We start from the raw sequence: 27028 nt of genomic DNA on the forward strand, positions 1-27028 counted from the left end.
GTGAGGCCCTGCGGCAAACGAGTCTTGTCTGCACGACCAGCGCCCCAATCCACCCCCCGCCCTATCAAAGGCAGTTCGCACCGGGGTACTTGTGCTGCCAAGTGGAGCTGTCAGGGAGCGATAAAGGCCAAGAGGTGCCAAAGACCATGTACACTTCAAAGTGGTCTTTAGAGCATGGGTTGTTGTTCCCATGTCTACCTCCAGACCCCGTGTCTCCTGCCAAGCATCCCCCCTCACGCTGGACGGCCCCCTGCAATCCACATAAGTGTGTCTCCATTCACGAGTCTTCCTGTGTCTTGTCTGCACGACCAGCGCCCCAATCCACCCCCCGCCCTATCAAAGGCAGTTCGCACCGGGGTACTTGTGCTGCCAAGTGGAGCTGTCAGGGAGCGATAAAGGCCAAGAGGTGCCAAAGACCATGTACACTTCAAAGTGGTCTATAGAGCATGGGTTGTTGTTCCCATGTCTACCTCCAGACCCCGTGTCTCCTGCAAAGCATCCCCCCTCACGCTGGACGGCCCCCTGCAATCCGCATAATGCCACGACATATAGACGTCATTCATTCACAAACACACCCCTGTTTCGAATTCTTTATAACCCACTTCATAATTCTAATGAGCACTTCTTTGCGCTTTGCTAGTCAACCCGTGAAGGTGCTGGTTATCTGCTCTTCGTCTCTGTGAACTTCCGTGACCACTCCGAGGAAACTCCTCAGTTTGCAACCAGTGAACTGCTCCCTGTTGTACGACAAGAAAGTACTCTGATCCCTGCATCTAACTGTTTGTTCGTCAAGGTAAGGCCATGTACCATAATCATTTTGCGTCCAATTTCTTTTTGTTCAAGACAGTACATGCAAGGAACTAGTCACATGTTCTGAGTTTATATTGGTATTCATAGAGAATTGTTGATCTTTACTTTTCAGAACTTTCCACAATGCCTGCCTGTTCCATTGGCGGTTGCCCTTCGAAGACCCATAATAAATCTGAAGGTACTATAATGCATGTTTTCCCCAAGACAATAGATCAGATAAGAGAATGGGTCCGATATTGCGGATATCCACCGTCTGAGCTTGAAAGTAGAGTCCTAGAAGTCTTTGCGGACAAGAGGGGTGATCGATACCGCATCTGCAGCAGGCACTTTAGCTCAGACATGTACTCCACATCATTGCTAATAAAGAAGAACACACTGCGAGCGAAGCGAAAATTGCTCTCAACAGCTATTCCCACTCTATTCGTCCACATCCCTCCACTGGTGAGTCAAGTTTACGTATTTATCTCTCGGCCTTGCGGTAGTGTGTAGCATTAGCTAACAATAATTTCCCCATTTATGTATCCACTCAATATGAAGGTGGAAGATTCTCCATCCGTGTCGTTATTGCAGTCATCAGCCACTTCAAGCGCCTATCAGGTAATCTTACTTGGCTATTCTGCCACTGACTTTTTTTAGGCATGTAAATCAATAGTTTTAATTTATCGTGTAATTATTTTACCTAATGGTACACCCTTGTACTCGTCCTCTAGTCTTTGTTTTCAGTTATAATTATTGTTATCCAAAATAATGCAAGTACTGTCTTTCAGGGAGATGCTGAGGAGTCCAACGTATTGACGACAACCGTTGATGTCACTCAGATGCTCGAGGTACGTTTCCGGACAGTTCCATCGATGGAGAGCATCAGATCTTGCATTCTTGTAGCGTGATTGTTACACACAATGTTTCTTTCGTTTTTAGCCATTGATATGTTCTTCTGTCGTCGCCCTCCTATGTGTCTTCTTTTTTCAATATTGTGTTCATTACTAATGAAAGTCCTACGTTTCAGGGAGTCGATGGAGCATTAGTCCAAGAAGAAGGGGGAGCATGCAGTTACGGGTCGGCGCAACAGCTTGCAGAAGTGTGCACCGCAGTTACATCGTCCCTTGATGTTCTTATGCATTTCGAGGTATGGATACTGACAGTTCGATCAAGCGAAATCATATGACGTGATTACATCCGCTATACTTCCATCTTTATTAACGCAAGTACTATGTTTCAGGGAGATGACGGAGCTTCTTCTACAAGGACATCACCCCTAGTAGTTGATGCAGATCTCTGGGTGGTGACACTTCCAACGATCGAGCAAATCGAATCATATTTACATATCCATTATTTATTTTAGACAACTGATCATTTGTGCAGGTCTATTTAGATGAGCCGTTAACGCCTGCACAAAGTTTATGTTCTTTTTAACAAAATAGAAAACCATACTAATGCAATTACTGTGTTTCAGGGAGTTACTGAAGCATCATCTTCAATAATATCATCAATGGAAGTCTATGAGGAGCCCGAGGTATGGATCTTGACAGTTCCATCTAACTAGATCAACAATGCGTGAATAATTGTCGTTTGAATGTTCTACACAAAGCGTTCATTCGTGTTTTGCTATTGAGATGTACGTGGGTATTGGTCCCCAAGTACATTTTGTGTTTTCGATATTATTATACATACTAATGAAAGTTCTATGTTTCAGGGAGTCGATGGAGCGTCAGTGCGTGATGGATGTGCTTATCATGAAAATATAGTCGTTGCAGCGCAAGAGGAAGTGGAGACATGCACACACGAGTCGGAGCAACAGCGTCCTGATGTTGAAGTTCGAGGCAAGAAAGTTTCAAAGAAAAGAAAGCAAAAGAAGGTTAGTGTCCTGGTCACTATATTATGTTGTTTTTCACTGTTAATAGTTCAATACTGTAAGTTGTGTTTAAACTGAACATCCCTTTTCCAATCTGTCCTCTAGTTGCGAGTGGGTGTACGAACTAGATCTACACAGACAGTGAAGCGAACGAGAGATGTTGCTTGTCAAACCTTTTGGCAGGGACTTGAGACTGGAGATGCATCGTGCCAATGGGAAGAATATGAAGTGATTGACAACGGAGCTATACCACATCCAGCCATTGATAGTGAATGTCCTCCTGGTAGTTCGGATGCAGTCGGAGATCAGTTCACAGAATCCACACCCGCAAAAACTAAGACCGCGAGAAAGTTGAAGAAATTGTCTTATTCACCCATCGCCGGAGAAGGAATAGATGTTGCAATGGAAGAGAATGAAGTGGACGACAATGAAACACCATCAATATCACTGAACATAGTGGAAGACGATATCATAGATTCTACCTTTCATGTGAGTGACATGTCCTCAACGTTACAGGCCGAACCAGCTGGGATGCAGAGTGACAGTATAAGGAAAGAGGCCAAATTCATTGTATTCGATAGTTGTTTGATTGATATTATTATTCGGATGAAATGTGGGCATTCGGTTGGTGGGGAAGTATGTGGGGAGCCATTGATTAATGTGACTCGTGCAATTCGAGGCACTAACCTTAAAATACATGCCACCTGTACAAAATATCATCCTTTCTCATGGTCTGCACAACCCATGCTGGGGCAACTGCCAGCAGGCAATCTACTTTGTGCAGAGGCTGCACTTTTTAGTGGTTCAAGTTTTAAAAAGTTAGAGTCTTTCTTTCAGTTTGTGGGAATCCATTTCATTGCGAAAACTCAGTTCTACAAATACCAAACCGATTATCTATTTCCAGCCATTAGCGAAGCTTGGAGAATGGAAAAAATGTCTATTGATAGTACATTCGCGGGCAAACGGTTCAGGCTAGCCGGTGATGGACAGTGCGACAGCCCAGGATTTTCAGCCAAGTACTGCACCTACCACTTTCAGGACATGGAAAGTAAGAAAATTGTGATCGCGGGGAATGGTGATCGACCTGATAGCCACGGACAGACACGTTTCAATTGGCAAGACAATGAGAGAAGAGTACAAAAATATAAAACACCAATTTGACGTTTGGCATCTTGCAAAAACAATCAATAAAAAAATGTCTGCTGCAGGTAAAAAAAAAGAAACGCAAGGTATTTCACAGTGGTCCAAGTCAATCAGCAACCATCTTTGGTGGAGCTCAAAAACATGTGGAGGGTCGTTGGAAATTCTACTGGAAAAATGGCGGTCAGTAATGCTACACTGCACAAACTTTCACCGTTGGAACACAAACCAACATTTCCACAATTGTGAACATGGCCATTTGTCCACAGAGGAGGCACGGAAGAAGTGGTTGATTCCTTCATCACCCACTCACAAAGCCATTGAAAAGATTGTATTTGATAAAACTATAACAAGAGATTTGAGGGGACTCACGGAATTCTGCCACACAGGAGATTTGGAGGTGTTCCACAATATGTGCCTAAAGTACAGGCCAAAACGATTGCATTTTGGCATGGAGGGCATGATAAATCGGACTCTTCTAGCGGTCTTGGCACATAACCATAATGTTGGACGTCAACAAAGTAGGACGACCGGAACTTTAGGGACGCTTCGCTACAATAAGGCCTTCACTAAAAGAAGTAAACAATGGGTGATCAAACCAGTGTTTGAGGATATGCAATATGAGTTTATTGAGAGACTTATTGTTGACGTCCTAGATAGGCACATAAATGGAGTTGTGAACGAACCTGTGCAGGGGACAACTGCATTGCCACCCAACATTGCCTCTGTTCCATGTCCACCTAAAGAAGAGCTCATTGAGAAATACACATCACGGTTTAAATGATTGTAATTTGATTGTCTGTTCTCTCGAGTCTCCTCATGTCGCAGGCCCATTGAATATGTGTATCTATGTAATGTGTAAATTAAAGTGATTGCTCAGTGTACATGCAATGTGTCTATCCAACCTTGTTCATCTGCGCATTAAATTAAACCAAACAGTATTATAAATCATTTTTCAAAAAATATAGAATGTCTCCGTATTTATGGTTCTCTGGGGCTGCAAAGCACGCAGACAAAATGCAAAAATGGAGTGTAAATTTCAAGTCCTGTGAGATGGCCTTACACTGAATGTTGCTAAATAGGAATGTGCGCTCGTTCAAAGTGAAGGTCAGCTGCTTTGATTTTTTGCTCGGGTGCCGGAATGGCCCACGACTCAGTATAAGGTTGTATTGTTATTTGACCTTGACAGGCCGGGACCATCCCGAAAGACTTCTTTTTGGGGGTGTGGGGCAATAACGTAAGAAACGATAATGAAGCCATTTCATGTTCGTTCATTAGAAGAAATAACGTCGGCATAGAAGGAGTGGTATTTCGGGGCTGCCCTACGCACAGACACAATGGAAAATGCAAATATAATGTAAGTAACTCTTTAGATGAGTTTATACCGCAATTTAATTACTATACAGTAGCTTTAAAGACGGGTTAAGTTGTACTTGTTCGTTCTATGTGGCATATTGTTTTGTACCGCCACTATCTTGAGGAGAACCATCTCCTTTTACGGAAGCACCTCAAAACCTTCCTCTTTGCTTCTGCTTTCTCTCTCCCTCTCCCCTGCTACAACTGGTCCACTGTCTGCGACCTCGGTCCTGGGCCCTTCCACTCTCCACCTGCACTGCCTCCCTGTCAACCCCTGCACTGGGGGACTGTCTCAGTATCCTACAGCCACCCCTTGATCTATAATACCCAGTTGCACTGTCCTAGCTATGAAATAATTTCCCAACCTAATATATAAAATGAATAATTTTAATAAAGATCTGATGGTGAGACTAATTTCATTTTTTATGTTTTTCAAACAGGTACATCATGCATTACTGCATGTGTCACGAGTACCAGACACCGGCGGACGGCTTTTTGAACCGCCAGTTGCTTCTCCGCGTGAACAACGTTACCACCCTGACCATTTTATGGGACGATCGCCAAGTACAAGTATGCCCTTACGTGGTACTAACGGCTAGATGCAACATACAGACCGTTGTGGTGGCCTAGTGCCTCGTTGTTGGAACAGCCATGCGATTATCAGTGCGACCGAAGAGCTTATTTTATCGTAAACCAACACCCTGTGTACTGCACACGAACATCGCTTGCCTCAAGACGAACTATTTTGGATCGAGAGCAAAGAAAAATGCAAATCCCAGAATATTCTCTAAACATTTGATGTCGAATAAATGTACTTTGCCAAATGTACAATCTTGCCGTTTGCTTTTAAACCACAGTTTCATATTCCGAATTGTGGCGCTGTATTGTGAGATGATCTAAGACCCTGTGTACAGCAAAGGAACATCGCGTGCCTCAAAACGAAAATCGCTGAATATTCTCAAAACATTTGATGTCAAATAAATGTACTTTACCAAATTTACAATCTTGAAGTTTAATTTAAAAGTACAGTTTCATATTCCCGATTGTGGCGCGCTGTGTTGTGTGAGCTCATCTGTGTTGATTTCCGGGTTCTGTGTGGAGTCGCGTAGAAGACGCCTGGGCGCGTTTGCCTACGCAGCTCAGTCACGTCACGGATAGAGGCGGGGAATATGAATGTTTTGATAAAGTCTGTTTCAGGGGCGGGGGATTTGATTTAGTGCCGCAAAAGCAGGTGAGCCAGGGCGATGCGGCAAGTGAGAGGATTATCAGAAAATGGCGGCTGATTTCGAGTGCGTTAATGGACGAAAAGTCGGGTATGGTCCATAGGAAAGTTTTCTACGATCTACCGATTTATGCTTAAAAACACATGGCCGAACCGTAGGGACAATAAAAAAAAAGTCCCGGAACTCTCCTTTAAGGAATTTTTTCCATTTCCCGGTATTCCCGTTCTTGTCCATCCGTCAGCGACTAGTTAGACAGATATACATACATATACCTTATCTGAGATGCGAGATCCTCGTTCCTCGTTGCTCCACCCCTTGCTAACAGAACATGCCTCCGTTGTCTGGCGCATTTATTTGATTTTATTACTGTTTTTTTTTTATCATGTAGTTTCCTCTGTCCACTTATTGTTAAGCACCTTTTCTTCTTCACCTTGCTCATTTTTTCAACGCGCTGTAAATGCGCTTTCCGTTCTAGTTTATTTTTCCAGCTGACTTTCCGCACACGTGACGTTAGTTCAGATACGCTCTTGGCTCCGGATGGAACGTTACGCTCCACTCAGCCATGCCCTTCGGCTGACTTAAATGGAGCCGCATTTCCACGGCGAACATTCGGTTGCATCCAACCAGTTTCCCTTTCAGCCCAGCTCCAGACGGCCGACTCAGGTAAGCTGCTTGAGCCTCAAAATGCTGCTCTTGGGCTCCCGATGCATAGTAAAAGAGCACGGCTTTTATTGGGGAACACACAAAACTCTTCCATGCGGGTTGTTTAAGAACATGCGTTACTGCTATTGTTGTCTCTCTAATTATAAGAACTTTAATTAGCGAGCTGTAGCACTCACTTGTTGGCAGTCTGTTTGTCCAACCTGTACACCGCACTTATACATTGCATCTTTATTTCATTTTTACCAGTTTACGGTGTGGACTTAATGACGTATTTTGGAAACAATCTCTTGGACACTTGGAACTTTGAACCAACCAGAGGCCTCAGTTTAAACCAAGGACAACCTTTCTGTGCTGCCTTCGGTAAACCTGGATATAGTTCACTCCATCAAGTCTCCAGGTGAGCCTCATTGGCCTCTTTGTTTTCGACCAGGTACTTGGTTTAGGTCTAGTACACCAAACATCGTTTCGGGTGTTTCTTGTTGTGGACTGTTTAATTTCTATTTTAATTCTAATCTTAATTTATTATTTGTCTTTCTTTCTTTTTCTTCCTTTTTTTCTTTCTATCACTGTGTGGAACTAATGTCTTTCTTTGTTCATTTATTATTTATTTATTATTTATTATTCTTTATTCATTATTTATTACTTCAGATCTGAATGCTTCTTTATTAAGAATATTCTTGACTTGGTTTCTGGTGCTCCCTTATTCTTTCACTAATGTACTTCTTGAATTCAGAAAACCTCAATGACCCTTCTGTGGTAATTTTTTAGCTCTTAGCTTTCTACTTGTTGTAAAATGACCATTTCTACATTTTAGATCTAATACATTTGTGATGTATTGTTGGCATGGCCGGACTGTGACTCCCGGACTTTCTAGACAGGCCTCCAGAGCCTTTGCCCTTCCTGTGGTTGAGATTACGGTAATTAAATTTTCTCCCCCTTGGTCACTTGACATGGCTGACTTTATGAATGTGGGAGCGGTTTCCCTGGTTTAACCCTCTGATCACCTTATTTTATGTGTACAGACCATTTGTATTGCTTACATGCTTGTTCTTTTCCCTTTCCCTCTGTTTTTATTTCAGGTAGAATCATTATTTATGTGACACTACCTTTAGCTCAAAGGCTGTTTTTTTATCATTCATCAATTTATGTATTTGTCATCCTAAATAAATCACAGACGAATCTTCAAGAATACATCTATGGGAATGCCACGTCCTGATGAAGATGGACATCATCTGTAATCCAGTTAGATGTTTCTTCCATCGAAACTACTCTTTCTTGGTGTCATGCTTATTACATTGTGTTTATGTACTTATGTGAATTTTTGGGATGCCACCTTAGTAGTTGACGTATAGCATCCTATGTCAGGTTTTTGAGTGTATGGCTTTAGAATTGTGAGGCTTTGCAGTGCTAACACATCATTGGACTGCCTTATTTGGGATCAATGTATTGTTCCTCTTTTTCAATTGCCTATGTGCTAGGTTGATTTAATCAACTAATCAATGTATTAAATGAATTAAATTGTTACATTCATTAGTGTCCAGTTGACCTGGCTCCTCTCGCCGGAGAGATCATAATTTTTTCCCCCGACGGAGAAGCTGACCTTGGCAACGGAACACTTATGTGAGGGATTACTGTCATTTCTCCCCTGAATAGTCCATTGGCATTTAATTATTTGCTGCCTCCCTCAGTGGCCAGCACTTTTTAACACACTTTGCACTTCATATTTTTGTACGTTTATTCCTGCGTATATTTTCAACTATTTAATATCTTCTTAAATGAAATTTGACTAAAATAATAAAAATGAATTCATTTTAAAATAAAAGGTTTTTCTGTGGTCTGTATGGGGTGATCAGCGGAGTTGGATTTGGCTTGCTGCCTTCATGTTCTTGTTGGAACCATGTTTTCCTAAGTGAACTTAGTTTCATATCCGCTGGCTTGACCTTGTTCAATATTGTTAGTTGCTTCCCCTTCTTGCCAGCAAAGTAGGGGTTACCCATCCATATAGCGTTGTCTAAGCTCAGGAGAGCAGACATCAAAAATAGACTCCAACATTACAAGATTCCTCAAACCTTCATAAGTGTTCACTTTGTAACCCTTAACCCAACCATCTAAGTTTTTCAAACATTCACACACCCAGGTAGCCCAAGGGGTACCATCATGCTTTTTGAGGGTTCTAAACCTCTTAAGATACTGGGAAGGGGTCTTCCCAAACCTGGCTATTAATGCTAGTTTCACACACTCATAATCCTGTTTATCCTCCTCCCCCAACTCCATTACAGCATCACTTGCAACAGGGGGGAGCCTAGAGAAAAGACAAGGAATCAACTGATTCCCTGAGATACCTTGAATCCCATGATTGTACTCAAACATTGCTAACCAATCCGAAATATCAAGTTTAGTCTCATACATACCAATCATTTCCTTTGGCTTACGGGGTCTCTTAGGGCTGTAGAGAAGCATTTTCTAGAGACAGTGTGCCTCATTACACAGACGGCGGTAACCATGGCGCTATTAGCGCCATGGTTGCCGCCGGTATTTTACCGATTCCGCCTTGGTGAATGGGGGAATTACCGCCCCATTCCAAGGTTGGCGGGGTGGTAATTCCCCATTCATCAAGGCCCTTCCCCATTCCCATTTGAGCCCCCATAGGGCTCAATGGGAATGGGGAAGGAGTAAATAACGGTACCGCTGTTAGCGGTACCGTTATTTGCCCTGAAGTCCCTCAGCAGGTCCCTTCCTTAACGTGTGGTGTGGCCACACGTTAAGGACGGGACCCGCTGAGGGACCCCGTAGTATGGCGCTAAGGGATTACTGGCACCGGTGCCCTTACTGGTGCCCGTAATCCCTTAGCGCCATCCGTGTAATGAGGCCCAGTTTCTTCATTTCTAGTTCATGGTTCAGCTCCATTTCTCTGAGCCTTAACTCTTGATGTTTCATGGCAGTTTATGCATCAATAGGTTTCACTTCCAATTCAAGTCTCATTTTCTCAAGTGCAATAAATTCAGGAGTAAGTGTAGGACCTGTGGGGGTCCCTGTGGACAGATTTTGTGCATTCTGAGCAGGCAAGGGAGTTGCAGGGTTTCCTAGCAAGGACTCATATACTTCTTCACAATTAACACTCTCAGAATCGGAAACATAAAATCCACATTTGCTGGAGTGGTAGGTCTTTCTGACCAACTCTCCAGACTTTTTCCCATTAACTTTCTTTCTTTTACCAGAGATATTCTTATCCCTACACATGGTTCTCAGAACCTCAGCAGTATAGAGTAAAAGACTCTCTTCAGTGTAGTTTTTCATATTTGACATGATTTCTTAGTTAAACAGAATTAGTGGTGTTAGCCTTGTGGTTAGTTGAACCCAAGCAATAGCAGCACTCTAAGTGTAATCACTCTACTTCCAAATCCTCACCGCTGTACAACAGTGTTAGGCAGAATCCTGTGCAGTGCCCTTAGGGACCACTACACACAATTAAGACTACTGGTGGCAATACAAGTTTTACCTTTGGCACAAGCCCGTACTACTATGTCAGAGTGGTAGCAGTGGCGGAGCAGTCAGGCTTATCTCAACAGTATATGAGCATTAGCAGAGATTACACAAAGGGACCACAATTACTGTGACTCAAGCAAACACTGACTCAAGGTTTCAGGTAAAAAATGTAAGCACATTTATTTTTAAACCATTCGTTATAAACACAACACTTCTATTAAACTCAAATAAAAAACACACGTTAAATATACTACAACTAACCAATTCACTTTGTACAGTAAGTCTCAAGGTAAGTACCCTGTGTTTGAATGAACCGGTGTTATGAACAAAACACGTTACTGTGAATACGGTTGCGATCACTTTGTGAAAGTTCGGTCTACTAAATAAACGCGTATCCGTGACATGAAATGCTACCAGGGCAAAAACACACTTAGCACCTAAGATACCCAGAGGGAGTTGGAGGCAAAAATCAGAGGCAATATTTTGGTTAGGCAGGGAGAATCAAGAAACACTCAGAGACAGGAGTTCAAAAGTCAAAGGGTCGAAAGACACCGGGGCCTGTTGCCGAAGATCACACAGTCAGACAGTTCACGATTAAATGTAGCGAAAAGTACTTCGATATTGTCAATGTTTAGAAGCAAAAGTTATAAGAAGGAGGGAAGACAAGGGCAAGCCTTGGAAAATTAAGAAAAGGGATTCACCCAGTTTCCTCAAATAGAACACACTACCTTGTTCCAATGGTGCAGCTGGTGCCCTGGCAGTTGTTCCTGTTGGTTTCCCCCAGACACACGATTCCTGGAGCTCGTTGTGAAGGAGGACGTCTGAAGGGGGTCTGCACCACACAGGGATGAAGCCGGCAGCAGCGACGAGGAATAAAAGGTGCGCTCCTTAAAAACAGGAGAGGCTCTTCAGGTGGCTATCCGGACCACTACAGCAGCGTGCAACAATTTCGACCAAGGAAGAGGATCCTCTGGCTGTAGAAGATGAGCTGGTTATCCCCACCAAGCTCAAGGGAAGAAGACTCCGGACTGGATCAGTCATTGAAGGACTGCAGCAGGGTTTCACCAGGACGGGGTAGTTGCAGCAGCCGTCGTTCTCTCTGTTTCTCTTCGGTTCTTTGTAGTTCCAGTGGCGACTCGCTGACTTCTAGCCCAAGAGACCTGCCTTTTATGCGAAAAACCCCCATTCACACAGCCTGGCTGTCAATCACGCAGCAGGGGGGTTGTCAACCCCGGACAACTACCCTGGCCAATCATGACAAAGTGCGACTTGGGTTTCCTAGGATACCCTGTTCAGGGGGTGACTACACCCCTCCCTCACATTCAGCCCACCTAGACACCCAGGTGCCTTGAGGAGGGCTTCTGAGCAGAAGCCCACCAAACGACAGTGAACAAAGAAGGCGAACCTAGTTTGCCGCGCAAAGTAAAACCAAGAAGGACTTTAACACAAAGAAATGGCGAATAAACCCAACCGGAGCCAAAAGAAAGATGATTTGGTCAAGCAGGTTTATGTTCGAGGCTAATATAATAGCCAAGAACAGTACCACGTTTATCTAATATAATCGCGGTATAAAAGTTAGGGTAGATACCACTGCCATCAGCCAAGTCTAAATATTAAAAGAGCAAAACAATTCTCTAGGAGGTACAGATACAAAGGGATACAAATTAACCCTTTCCAGCACTCCATGGAAGATGGGATGTACTGGATCTGTTATAGATTGACTAAGTAAAGTTAATGGTAACTTTACCCTTTTCTGGGGGACGGTAGTCGCCTCAGAAATGGAGTCGAGGGAAGTCTTAAAGACAACCCTGTGCCACGGCACTGAAGGTGCTGTGTGACACACAAAAAGAAGGGGGCTACTGAAGTGGTGTACCTCAGAGTCCACAATCACAAAAACAGATAGAAACACATAGCAAATCACAGGTAAGAGTGGGGGAAAAGCTCTCATTCTTACCAAGTGGAAAAAAATAAACTCCAGAAGTCCAGCAAAGCTGCCGGGGGCTCACTAGGTGAGGGAAATTAGCCATAGATGAGAATTCTCCCTAACACCAGATGATGCATGTTCATTATTAAAGTCCACAAATGAATTACTCTGTCTCAAAATGTGATTGCAATAATTTCCATATCCAAAATTAAAAACCAAAGTTCTCATCAAGTATGAACTTAATTAGTTTCTATTGCTTGTGCATGCCTAAGTGCATTTATTTGGTGAATGCTGAATTTAAAACACCCTGACTGCACAAGTGTTCTGCTACGTATCTACTCTCTTCTGATTGGTTGCTCAAAGCAAATGTGCACCGAATAGTCTTTACAGTAGCCCCTCTGAAAGTATGCATGTGAGGAATTGCCATCTGGCAAGGGTGCAAATCCTTGACTTCTTACATTTTGCCAAAAGCATAGTGTACTTGTGTTCTGCTGCTTCTGTAGACTGATCTGCATTGCCTGCTCTGCCAGAGGCACAGATCAGATTCAAAGGTCACAGGTGCCTACTCAACAGTCAGTGTGAAAGACAAGTCTCTGCAGGGCATGGGTGGTATTTGATCATAAGTAACCCATGAAGGCGTCAGGATAAACTCTAAAATATAAATATGCCTGGGTTTAGGCTTAGAGCATGGTGCTACTTATGATCATGGGTGCCACATCCAAACAGATATCACACAGGTGTCAGCTCCTGTGAGTCAGCTCTTCTGTGGAAGGTGAAATGTATTCTGGCCAGATAGATTGAGACTGCCAAATGGCAGGACAGACCACTGAGCTTTCAAACCTCTTCTTTGATCTCATTGTGAGATCAGGTAACACCCTCCGCCAGAGACAGGCATAGAGCAGGCCACTGTCCTGGGCCCAGTCATCAAAGGAGCACACCCAATTTAAAGGAGTAGCCTCACACCAAGGTGCTGCATCCCTAAATGCCTTTTTTTCTTAGTGGGAAGTGAAGGTGGACGGATTAGAGTGGGCAGGAGGGCTCTGTTCATGGAAAGGAGACTTCCACCATTTTGTTTCTCTCCTCTTCACTCTCTCCTTCCTGTCCCCTCCACTTCCTCTGGAGCAAAGCACCTTTGGCGTGATGTCAGAAGGGCAAATTCCAATTCTTTGAAGAGCAGGGTTTGGGCCACTAAGGCAGGATAGCTTTAGTCCAATCACTGGTGGACTTTTACCTTTAAATGAAGGGGTCACAGACCATGTTCAACGCCCATAGAAACAGAGGGAATATGCTGGTGCTGTCGTTTGGTCTCCTCCACCAATTCAAACTGTACAACCTGCAACTCGAACAAGGCCAATGCTGCATCATGCCGTTGCCGAGCCCGTCATCTGCTAGGCTCGAATCAACTGCTCGACATCGGGACCCAACTCGAACCAATGGAAAGTTACATGCTGGCTCTATAGAGGGGTAACAGCCATGACTCGACCCGGCAAGCCCTTGAGCAGCTGCTTCACTGACCCGGACATCAGAGCAACCAGATCACCAGTTCAACGATTGTCATCGGAGCATCAGTCATCGACCATTTGCGACTCAGCTTGTCTCAACCACAAAGAGATCTTGGTAAATGCCCTGACCTACATTGCTGAAAGCCCTCCATCAACTGCACTGGGTGCCTGCATTGGCCTGCATTTGCCAATGCTCGATTGCTGCTTGCTGCATGGGTCTACATGATCCTGTGTACCCAAACTGAGCCTGATCCACTCGCATCAACATTTGAAACTGGGTTCAACACTGTCATTAACACCAAAGAACCACATCATGGCACTGTTGACCAGAACTTCCCCATCAGTCCACTTGGGCCCTACAGACTGGTTAGGTCACAATTGCACCTCTTTCACCCAGATACATATCCCTTTTGTGGTTGGTATTGTGCCTATCACCCCTGAATTCATGCTCAGAGTGCTACTTTCTTCCGTCTGTTGCATATTTTCTGCTCTTCCATAGGAGGGGATGTTTGTACAGTGTTTTCTATTAGTTCTATTGCAGATGGTGTGTTTAATTAAAGTATATATAGATTTGTAAAGAACCTTGATTGGACATTCCCTTTATTTTGTATTGATTAATGTGTTGTTTGGGTCGCCTTTGAATCACATTCACATCCCTCTTAAGAGCATAGCTTTCCCTCACCACACATTACCACAAAAGGCAAAGGAGGTATATCTCTTATCTGTCCCAGTTGTATGTTTTTGATTGCATTGGCTCTTGGTTTGTAGAAGTGTGAGGGTTAAGTGAGCATTTTTACCCCTACTCGCCCTTGTACTCCTGAGTAGCAGAATCCAATTTGCCTTGAACCTCAACCTATCACCAGGGAAATCGATCACCACCACTTGCTAATAGTGAAGTGTGGTAGCTAGTGAACTAGCTGTGCTTTGTCAGGCCTCCAACTTATCTATGCCACAAGTGTCAGAATACTCACTGCTAATTAACATCTGACCCTATGGAAACATCAGCAAACGGTTTTGGCACCTTTGGATATCCTCACTACCAGAACATCTACGAGGAACTCTGTGTGCAGAGCACAGAATATCCCCACTTCAAAACAATCACCTTAGACACTCCAATAAGCCTTATCACAGCACTGTGAAACCAATAACCCGGGGGGTTGTAAACATATCACCATGTGTATAAATGAGGGATGCCGGTAATGGCTTCTCTACATTTAATAGTCATACACCTCTTAACTGTAATGAGAGTATCCCAAACCGCAACACATACAAGCCTAAAACAGGCACCCACACATATTTAACCTCCCATCATTCCATTAATGCACATGACAGCATTTACATAATCAATACCAAGGCAGAATAAAGCAAAGACATCTCTGGCTCAAGCACAATTAATTACACTGCTTATTCTCAAGATATATAAACAAATGTATTCTTAGAACAACTGCACTGATTGATCTCAAAACCCAGATCGATGAATTTAAGGACAAGGGGCTGACAGCCCTGCTACTCCTCCTTGACCTTCCGGCTGCCCTCAATGTGGCGGACCATAAAGTACTATGCAATCACATGGACTCAGTGGCTCACTTTGCTCAGGATGCCATGGTATGGATTCAATTGTTTTTGAGCAACAGGAACATGAGAGTCTTCTCGCCATCGGTGGTGGCTGATTCCATTCCCATTACATGTGGTGTGCCGCAGGGCTCATGCGTTTCACCCACAACATATTTACTAAGCCCCTATTTGATGATCTGGGTGTCACCTACACTAATTATGCAGACAATACCCAGGTTCTCATACCACTTACTGGAGATTATGACAAGGATATGGCCTTAGTAAATAAAATATACCTCATCATCGAAGCATGGATGGCAGCCCATGGACTATGCTTGAATGATGACAAAACGGAGATCCTCATTCTAGGGACAGCCTTCAAACTCAACAAACGTGGCCCAAAATATGCCTCATTTAACATCGACCGTAACCTTATAAAAGTCGCCGAAGAGGTAAAAACTCTTGGCTTTTACCTGGACTCCACCCTCACCTTTGCTAAACAGGTCAGTGCCATGGCATCAGCCTCGGCATACACCTGCAAGTTGATTAGAGCCAGTAAGCCTTTTCTTTCCAAAGATAGCTGCACCATACTTACCAGAGCCCTAATACTATCCAAGCTGGACTACTGCAACTCACTGTACCTGGGTGCCAGCAAATACACTGTTAATAAGATCCAAATTCTTCAGAACAATGCCCTGATAACCGCACAGGGCATTGACAGAAGAGATCATATTTCTGAGGCAAGGAGGCAGAAAAGCTGGTTATCCATCAGTGACAAAATCTTTCTCAAAACTGCCTCCTTGACTCACAAATGCCTCAACAATGCTGCCCCTCGCTATCTCATGGAGAGAATCAACAGAAGAATTACCAGCAGACTTACCAGGTCTGTTAACGCAGATTGTTTAGTAGTTCCAAGGTTTAAATTGACAAAAGCTGGGGGATCAGCTTCCCGGTCAATGCAGCGCAGTTATGGAACTCCCTCCCCCCCTCCTTGAGGGTGGATCAAACATTTCATAACTAATCAGAGGTAACATTATTAAATGGCTCAAAGAAAATGACCACTGACCTATCTCCTTGACTGTCCCTTACATGCATGCACCTTAGCCTTACTTCTAGTTCTGACTGTTTAAAGTATCTGTAAACGTGAAATATGTAATACCTTAACTCTGTAAAATATGTACTTTTTTAGAAAGACGGTAATCTTCTTCTGTATGTATATATTGTATATATTTGCCTCAATCACTTACTTCTGTAACCTATGTAACTTTAAGTTGAAAGTATTCTTGTATCTTCTTGCATTCTGCGCTCTGACACCCTCGGGTCTGGTGCGCATTACAAATTAATAAACAAACAAACAAACATGTCCCGTGTTGGCAGCCCTCAAACAAGAAATATCTTTGTTTCTGTTTGCTTCATTGGTCAGACTGCCCGTGGGAAAAAGAAAACATTTCAAACTTCCCCTCAAAAACATTTCTAGAATTATGCTATGGAAATGTTATTGTTTTCTACTGTAGCACAGATATTGCATGGTTTTGCGACCTACACTAAAAACAGAAAAAATCTTCTTCTCTTTCCAGCTGGAGTGGGCTGGAGGACATGGAGTATAGTAGGGGCCTATTGTGTTGAATTTACCTCTGCTGTGCAGGACTACCTGGATGAGTAGTGGCTATAACGCCTATGCAGCCCTCACATTTCAATCAATATAAGAATTAGCCCAATCATAAAGGTGAAAACGACACAGATAAGAGACATGCCTCCTTCACCTTTTGCATTAACATGGGCCAAGGGCAGGCTATACTCTTAAGAGGGATGTGAATGTGAAACAGTAGCAACCCAAACAACAACAGTACAAAAGTCCAAAATAAAGCAATGTCCAATCAAGGTTCTATAATAAAATATATACTTTAATTAAACACAACCACCAACCACTATTAAAAACACAATCAAAAACCCATCCCAATAAAGAAAGACAGGGAAGTGCACAATGTAAAGAAACAAGCACTCTGGATACTTAGCAGGGAGGAAAAGGTGAATCAAATACTACAATCATGAAAAGGGTATGCTTCTTGGTGTAAAAGATTCAAAAGGAAATTAACCAGTCTCTGCGGTCCCATCAATTACCAGGGGGATTGCAGACCTATAACAGCACCTTAATCAGGTCTTGGCAGTTCAAAGGCATTGATACAGGTTTTTTATCATTGTGCAAGTGGTTTGAATTGGGTTTAGTTGTGTCGCGTCCCAGTGATCAAGAGGGGGAGCAGGCGTAAAGTCGGACTCAAACTGGGTCTTCTTGCAGTTTGATGCGGCAGTGGCATTCTAAGGAAGCGGGTCGAAGGGTACCAGGGTGAGCTCACCATTCAAGCTTGGCTTGGCGCAAAGATGCTGGGGGTTTGACATGCTGTTTGAAACTTGGCGGTCTAAAGCATTCTGCAGTGGATAGCTTCTTGGTCAAGCTGAGGCAATGACGTGGTCGGCTGGAGCGTTGTTGTAATTACAGGGAAGGACAACCAGGCTATAGTTTCTTCTCAGTTCCCTGGTAAATATATTAGGACCCCAATGAGCACATTCTCTTGCATCTCCAACAACAGCATAACTGAAATCAACAACAATCTAAACAGATATGTGCTGGAACTCATCCATGAGTGGGTGAGTTGCAGAACAGAGTTTCTCTTTATAGGACATGCAACTATGAACACTTTTAATAAGTCAGATGGTAGGATTAAACTGATAGGGCCTCATTACACGGAATGCGGTATGGGTTTACCGTTACCGGTAAGGGTACCGGTACCGGTAAACCCTTACCGCCTTACTACGAGGTCCCTTTGCGGGGCCCGACCTCAACGGCTGGTTTTACCAGCCGTTAAGGAACAGGCCCGCAATGGGACCTTGGAGGCAATTACGGTACCGCAATTTGCGGTACCGTAATTGCTGCCTTCCCCATTCCCATTTGAGCCCTATGGGGGCTCCAATGGGAATGGGGAAGTGCCATGGTGAATGGGGAATTACCGCCCCCACACACCTTGGAATGTGGTGGTAATTCCGCCATCACCATGGCGGACTCGGTACGGTACCGGCGGCAACCATGGCGCTAATTACCGCCTACGGTGTAATGAGGCCCATAATATATTAAATAATTTTTTAGATGTGGTATTATTCTGCTGTTGCTTGTTGAATAAAAACTATATGTGTGTATAGTCTTTTCACCATTTTGTAACTCATCCTTTTCTTTAGAGGGTGTTCTATTTTCATTCTTGTCTTTAGATTGCTCATGTGCCTCTGAATGATCTGTGTTATACATATGGACATTCTTTAACTTCACAGTATTGTCCATGGACTATATCTCACCGTTTTCTAAAATGACAGGTGTCACTCCCACCTTTATCACTTTTTGTGGATGCTTGAATCTTGATAGGCCTTTCAATGTTTTCTAGGGATTTGTTACACTGACCTAATCTCCTTCTTTCATTGGGATGTTAGTTGTTACATTCCTGTGGTCATACTAATCTTTATGTTCTCCTTGTTTGGATCTTACTTTTCGTAACAATTCATCCATATCAATTGTTTGTTTCCCATGATCGATGGCTGATTTAAACGACTGTAAGCTAACCTTCCCCTCATCATTAGGAGGGGTTCAACCTCTATAGAAGAATACAGAGCTATTCTGTATACGTTCAAAATTCTATTTCAATATGTCTCTCCATGGAAGTTAATTAGCTATTGCTCACTGAATAGTGCCTTTAATGAAACAGTCCATATGCTCCACTAAACCATTCATAGTTGGATGATATGATATAGTGATGTATGTGTGTGCCAGATGCCCCAATCATTTAAGAAGGCTTGCATTTCTTCTGATATAAATTGTACACCATTTTCCATGATTATTTCCACAGGGTTCCCTTCTCAGATAGAGAGGGAGCACAGGGGTCTTGAGTTGTGGCAAGGTAGTGAGCTGAGAATGATCTAAGTGAGCAAAGAGCAGAGTAGGGAGCGGGATGACCAGATAGGTACGGTGGGGGAGTCCATTGATAGTTTTGAAGATGATGAGAAGACGTTTACAGGTAAAGCAATCAAAGTTGAAAACTGTCCCAACTGCGAAATTGAAGACTTTGTCCAGAGGTGAAAAAGCTTAGTTGGGAAGGCCATAGAGGCGACTGGTACAGTAGTTCGATCTAGAAATTACTAAAGAGGAGATTGGCGGAAGACAGATTTTTCTGATATTGAGGAGGTTGAGTCTGGCTCCAGTGGCAGATTTGGAGATGAAGAGCTTAAGGTTGGGAGATGGGTCGAAGATGACACCAAGGTTACGAGCAGAGCAAGAAAGGTAGTCAGGAGAGAATAGGAGGAGGCGAGGAAGAGATAGACTGTTTGACTGGGAAGTAGAAAATGTTGATCTTAGTGGAGGTGAGCATGAGCGAGTGAGAAGCCATTCAATATTTGGTGGCAAATAGACAGTTTGACATTTTTGACCACAACTCGTTGGGTAAGGAGTGAAAGGAGAAGAAGATCTGAGTGTCATCAGCAAAAATTTCATAGAAGAAGCAAAAGTGGAGATCAGGGCACCAAGAGCTGAAGTATACCAAAGGCAGACCAATGGGGCAACAGTAAGGGGGTGAGTAGGGAGGTAAGGCTGTTCCAGGACACCTGAAAGTGTCTGGGGAAAGATATGAAGCAACCTAAATGAGGGCCTTATCTCTGATCCCAAGGAGTGATAATGTAGAGGGAAGGTCAGAGTGGTCGACAGTATCGAATGTAGCAGAGTGGCAGAGAAGAATAAGAACAGACTAAAGGTTTGCATTCCGAGAGGAAGAGATGAAGTTGATACCATCGAGGTGAGCTGTCTCATTAGAATGCAGAGGATGGAGGCAAGAATGAAGAGGGTCCTGGAGGTTGTGAGTATCAACAAACTCAGTGAGCCAAGTTGAATACTACTTGCTCTCGAATTTTGGAATAGTGTGTTGGAAGAGATACAAGGCAAAGGTTTGCAGGATAGTTAGAATGTAGACTAGGTTTCTTAAGTACATGGATGGAAGTAGCTGTTTTATAGGATGAGGGAAAAGTGGCATTGTCAAGAGAAGAGTTGAAGAGGGAAGTAAGATATGGAGCAACACTGGGAGCTATGTGCTTTACAATGTGTGGGGACAATGGGTCAGTGGGGGCACAGGAAGCATTAGCCTTGAGGAGTAGGGCAAGAACCTCAACATAGGTTGCTAGGAGCAAATGAAGACATAGTAGTGGGAGAGGATGGTAGGAGTGATGGAGAAAAGTGAGCAAGAGTAAGCGGATAGAGGGTAATTGCAGAGGGTAATGTAAATGGTAAATCTTTTAGACACAAAGTAGAACGCAAGATCATTTGCAGATCACGTAGATGAGATTAAGGTGGGTTTAGAAGGTGAGAGAATTAAGTTCAGAGATTTCTGGAGGCGCCTAGGTTAGGAGGATTGAGATGAAATGAGTGAGAGATAGAAGTCCTAAATTGATGTCTCGTGACTTTTACATCTTGCAGCCATTTTTTGTTTTGTGTGCCCAATTGCCTTTCATTTTTGTGTGCCGAATTACCTTTTCAAAATCGAATTTAGGTGACTTTACATCATGCAGTCATTTTTTGTTTTCTGGGCCCAATTGCCTTTCCAAAATCGAATTTAGGTGACTTTTAGATCTTGCAGTCATTTTACTTTTTTGTGTGCCCAATTGCCTTTCCAAAATCGAATTTAGGTGACTTTTAGATCTTGCAGTCATTTTACTTTTTTGTGTGCCCAATTGCCTTTCCAAAATCGAATTTAGGTGACTTTTACATCTTACAGCCATTTTTAGTTTTGTGTGTGCCTTGAAGGCCTCCTTGATGATCACTGATCCATGTTCCCATCATACACCTCACCTGCTCAGCAGCGTTTCATTATGATGTCTCCCACCTTGGGCCCCAGTACCCTCTTCATCCCACTCCTATTAACCTGTCTGCTTTTCCCTCTCCCTCCTAATCCTCCCCTCCTTCCTACTAGATGCCTCACGCACTTCACTATCCGTAACGCTGTCTGGTGTGTTCTAAAGTCTTATTGTTCTGTTTGTTCACCCTAACCTCCCCCCAAACACCCCTCCTTCTTTATGTATAGCTCTTTCATTATTGAAACCACCGTCAGGCACGTACAATAATTTTAACAGTTTGTATTCAATGCATTATGTTGTACCTCTAAACACATAGCACTTGCCCATTCTGAACGTTCCAATGCTTAGAAAGAATGTCAATTACCTATTTTTGTTTCTTATCTACTCATCCTACCTGTGTTGGAGCACTTTGAAATGCTTCTTAAGTGTATAGGTGCTAGATATATGACAGATACATAAATAAATAAAATCACATTTGGCAGAGTAAAAAGTAGAGGAATGGTTTTGAAGAGCAGTGAGATAGAGTTGGAGATCAGAAGAATGTCTGGACCTTTGCCAAGTGCATAGATTTTTATGCATTGTTGTTTGAAGGGTGCAGATGTTAGGGTAGTGATAGGGAAAAGGAGCATAAAGAATAGTGTTATATTTAGTTAAGGCTTCTTCAGTGGATGGAAAGGTGAGTTAAGTCTAGGATTGGTGTAGGTTAGAGAGGTAGTCAGGGAGTTTGGAAGATGGAAACGTGTGCTTAGTAATAGTTGTAGTAGATGGAAAGAGAGGAAGAAAGCAGGCATGGAAATTGAGGCAAAGAAAATAGAGTGATCAGAAGGAGAAGGTATGGTGGAGATATTAGAGGCAGAGAGTTGGGAGGAGATTAGAATAAGATTCAAAGGAGTTTCCATTTCAATGGGTGGGCAGAGAGGGGACAGAAAAGAGAGAGTGGTTAAGTAGAAGAAATTTAAATTCAGTGGCTAGAGCAGCAAAGAGACGGGAGGTTGAAGTCACCAATGACAATGAGGTGATGATCGGGTGGGAGAGAGTCAATTAGTTGGAAGATGTGGTCGAAGAATTGACTTACCAGACCAGGTGGCCGATAGAGATAGATAATATGTATGCAATAGGGGGCAGTGAATATGGAGATAGTGTATTTGAATGAGAGACAATTTCAGCCCCTAATTCCTAATATGTCCATTGCTTGTTCTAAGGTGGAAACTTTAGCCTGCCATAATTTTTGTTGCATATGAGGCTCAACTGTGTGTTCCATTAGTTGGTCTCTGAGATATTCATCTGCCACTCCTGTCAATTTGCACGTAACTACTAACCCTCATAGGGCTGCTATTTAGTTATGCACAGATTTGATGTTGTTCTGCTTCCTCTTGAAAAAATAATATCTTTCTAATACAGCATTTGCCTTGTTGCCAAATGTTTCTCGAATGTGGACATGGCTATACCATATTTTCTGTTTGAGCTTCCTGCTGACCTACCTCATGGCCCATCCTGCATTTACACATACGGTAATGTACGGAGGATCCTCAAACCCTCTATACCTACAGAATTTAACAGAGATGCTTCCTTCAAATCATCACTGAATTTAGCTTCTCCATTTGCTTTTAAGTAGATGAGTTTAGGCCCCTTTAGGAACGTGCACGTAATGGATGGGATCACACAGATTAACACTGAGTCCAAATAACTGAACCAACTCAGGAAGACGGCAAAGTACTGTTTTATTAACAATTATCTAAAATAGGGAGTTACAACAAACATCAACGGACATACGCTCGATTTCTCTCAGTGATCTTTTCACACAACATAGACTTTATACTAGAAATTCATCAGAGGTGACGTCATACCACATGCCAAATAATGAAAAACCTACTGGGGATCGGGATTTGCTTAAGGGGAACATATAAGTATACTATCTGTAGGGACTGGGATTGTAATTGGCTGCCCACTATCAAGTGGACTGCATATGCCTACCTCTAAAACATGTCATCTTCAAAGAAATTAAGTATAGAGTTTCTTATTGGTTTCTCAAACTGAAAGGCCCTTCATTCTAAGAACCTCTAGAATTGGGTGTCACGCTTGTGCCATGTCTTGAACATTCAGTTCACTTAGCAGCACGTAAGCCCAGACCTAGGTGCATGGAGGTGGACCTGGCTCTACCTCCAACCCAATTAGCCCAACATCTATCATCGTCCATGCCTTCTGCCATGAAGATTGTCTTTAAACTTGGCTTTGCAAAGTATTCTTGTCTCTGAGAATACACGGGAGTGCATGCACTCCCTTCCGTTGTTCTAGGACTCTGAGTTCAAGCTCTATTTTCATCCTTGACTCACGTGAAAGGAAACGAGGATTTGGTCCATTTTGCAGCTTTTAAATGTCTTACATGAATTAAACTTGCCACTCTTGGTGTTCTTTCTTTGCACCGTAACATGGGATGGTTCATCCTTTGTACATTCGCTCCTTTCTAGAATAGATAGCTGACCTTGGCTGCTTCAATTTTGACTTTGGGCCAGACAGCATTGCCATGCAGCTACAGGATTCAACTTATTCTTGCTGTAACATATTTTTTCTCTTCCCTCTTCATGGGTCCTGGCTTACTAAATATTGTGATATCGGTATCCAGCTTTTATACAATGGTGTCTTTGCCTGCATTCTAATCACTACATATAGCCAGCTTCTTTGATGACTCTGTCTGTACAATTATTGAACGGTTGATTCTCTGCAGCACATGGTGCATGTGTAATCATCTTTTTGGTATTTAAAAGTTCATTTGATTCTTTACTCTGTATTAGTTTCTGTAGGATCCATATATCCTCACCAGCCAGTATTCTGAGACGCTGTTCATACTCTCTTATGACTTCACAGGCTTCTTTCCTTGTTCTTTATTATATTCCTCCCTCAAATTGTCATCCCTTCGGGGATATATTCAATAGGGTTGCCTCAATGGGTATCTTCTTTTAAACATACGTTGGGTATTGGTGTGATGCTGGAAATGCATCGGAGGGACAGGGCCTCCCTGTCCTTGTCCTGTAGTCCATTAGTGTTCTGTATTGTTTTCTGCCCAGGAGTCCATATGGGACATCTGGCAGTGCAGCTCTTCCTGTTTTTGGTTTGGTGTACAGACACATGGGATACCCTTATGGCACCCATGGGTGGGGGTGCAACCCTGTATCCCTAGTGTATGTGTTTGGCCCACAGAGCAGGGTATGGCCTGGTGGCAGCTTCATGCTGAATTTCACAGGTGCTCTGAGTATCCTTCATTTTGGGATATCCAAGTCCTGCCATTGGAATCAGTTTATTCCTGATAGGAAACAAGATGGCCCCTGTGGCCTCTTGCTTTCTGCTGCCTGTTACCTTGTTTTCCCAAAGTCCTGGGAATCACTGACTGGCTGTTGGGTGGAAGTTCCATATATGGTGTTGTTGTGAAGTCCTGGTCAGACTGGCTGGAGCCTTCCCAGTGACTGTATTTTGTGGGTACACTCTGTGGGTGGGACCTATGTGAATGGAGTGTGTGACAAATATGCATTCTGTGTTGTGGATGTCTTGTATCTGGTGTTTGACACAATGACTGAGACAGCCCTGCCCAAAACTGGTATGGATGCAGTGTGGAGTGTTGAATGGCAAGGTACTGGTCCCAATATACATACATTTTGTGAGTGTCTGGAGAGATGTGAATGGCCTGATTGCACTATGCACCTGATTAGATGCCTGCCTGAATGAATGCCCTCTGACCGATTGATGGTCGATGAATGGGAGATCAACTAATATATCTGGGGGCCTCTCACTGCTAGAATTCGTGTTCAGAAGCTGAAGAGAAACTGGAGTTGAAACTGAAGCTTAACCTTGAAGCCCTGCTGGAAGAGAAGTCTTGATGCTGCTCTACTTCATCAATCTGAAAGCTGCTGTGTCTCCAAGGACTGACCCGAGAGGAACTGGTAAGGCATCATCTTCCTGAGCTATGAGGGACCATCGTGCACCAGCAGATCTTTGCCAAAGCTCCCTGGTAGACAGACCTATGAAAGGCTGCCGACCGGAGATGGGGACCGCCGCGGAATCACAAGGAAAAACACCCGGACACTGTTGTCCATCATCGTTGATGACCACCGTCGCCGACCGGAGCCGCCGTGCTCCCTTTGCCTAAGTAACATTTGATCCAAGGAAACTCTCGCCTGCACTGTCGACTGCTTTGCCCCGCCGGAGAAAGTCGAGGCCGCCGACGCACCGAGTAGCATCCACTGGTGGATTTCCTGCCACCTGACGACCGTAGAGACGTATGGATGACTCGACTCCCTTGCTGGGCCAAAGTTCTTCACAATCTCTTTGCGGTCCTGAACTATCGTCATCGAGGTGCCCCGAACGCCTCTTCCTTGCAGGATGCCAATGCTCCATTGTCGCCGAGCACCGCTAGGAACGAAGCTGCCGCCTCACTGTCGTCGTTCACCCCTTTTTCCTCGTGGAATCTCGATGATCCATGGCTCCTGCCTTAAAGGGAACCGGCCAAGAAGGATCCGTGGACAACCCGACGATGAAATCTGCTATTCCAGGTACGTTGGGGTTGTAGAACTATTTCAGAAGGAAATAAGACTCTTTTGAACAGCATATGGACTGGGCTTGTACGATATATCTTTATTCACAGGTTCCCCAGGTGGGGGGATCTTCACACAGAATTGTACCTAGTTGTTAGGGGTCAATATTCTGCCAATTGTTCTAACCAACTGCTTTCCTCCTATATCTATTGTTGGTTACTTTTATTCCTTGATCTGTGTGACATTTGACCAGAGTATAGTTGATGTACTTTAGTGAGATCTGATAATAATTGTGGTACCACTTTAGAACTGTATATATTTGCCATTATAGATTTTCTGAGCACAAAGTAAGTGATTGTGATAGTGTGCATCACCTTGAATATTAATTATATAAAGACTGTGTTTTAACTAATACAGTGTGTGGACATTCCTTTGTGGGGGCTTGGGGACTACACTGTACTTAAGAACCAGCCTGCATCATCTCCCGAGAAGCTAGGCCTTAATAGCTCGTCCATTGCTACCTTATAGAGAATCTTGGCTGGGGTCCTCTGTGCCTCTCCTCTACCATATAGAGAGCAGAAACACAGACCCCCCTCCAGTCTTTACAATTGGCACAATTGCTCGGGTCAAACACAGAACAATCGTAGGCTTCCAACATATAGGAGGTAGGAGGGTAGGATTTCCTGCAGAGGCAGGCAGCTGCTCCTCTATAGCCTTCATCAATTGTTTCCACATCCTGATAAATTTCTCTTGAAGAAGTGTTTCTTTGGCGTCTATATCTTCATCACTCCCACTTAGGGTGCCTGCTGATTTCATGTTCATCTTCACTCCAGGTCATGTAATTACATTGTCCATTCTGGGTACAATAGGCCCATTGTCCCACGTACTTCTTATAATTCTTATAATTCTTTGGATACAGGAATTTCATTCCCTCAGGTGCTACAATGCTGGTTTCTATGTACTTCCTGACAGCATCATAAGTCAGCTCCTTGGCGTTTTGTTCAGGTTTGACATTGATCATTATCTTCATCCCTACCAGCCTCTTTGCCATTTTCTTGCATTAGGCAATCACTATCCTGACCACACAAAATCCAAACATCACCAGCACCAAA

Source organism: Ambystoma mexicanum, chromosome 6p (genome assembly GCF_040938575.1).
Source record: "Ambystoma mexicanum isolate Mex_15411 chromosome 6p, UKY_AmexF1_1, whole genome shotgun sequence".
Taxonomy (NCBI): domain Eukaryota; kingdom Metazoa; phylum Chordata; class Amphibia; order Caudata; family Ambystomatidae; genus Ambystoma; species Ambystoma mexicanum.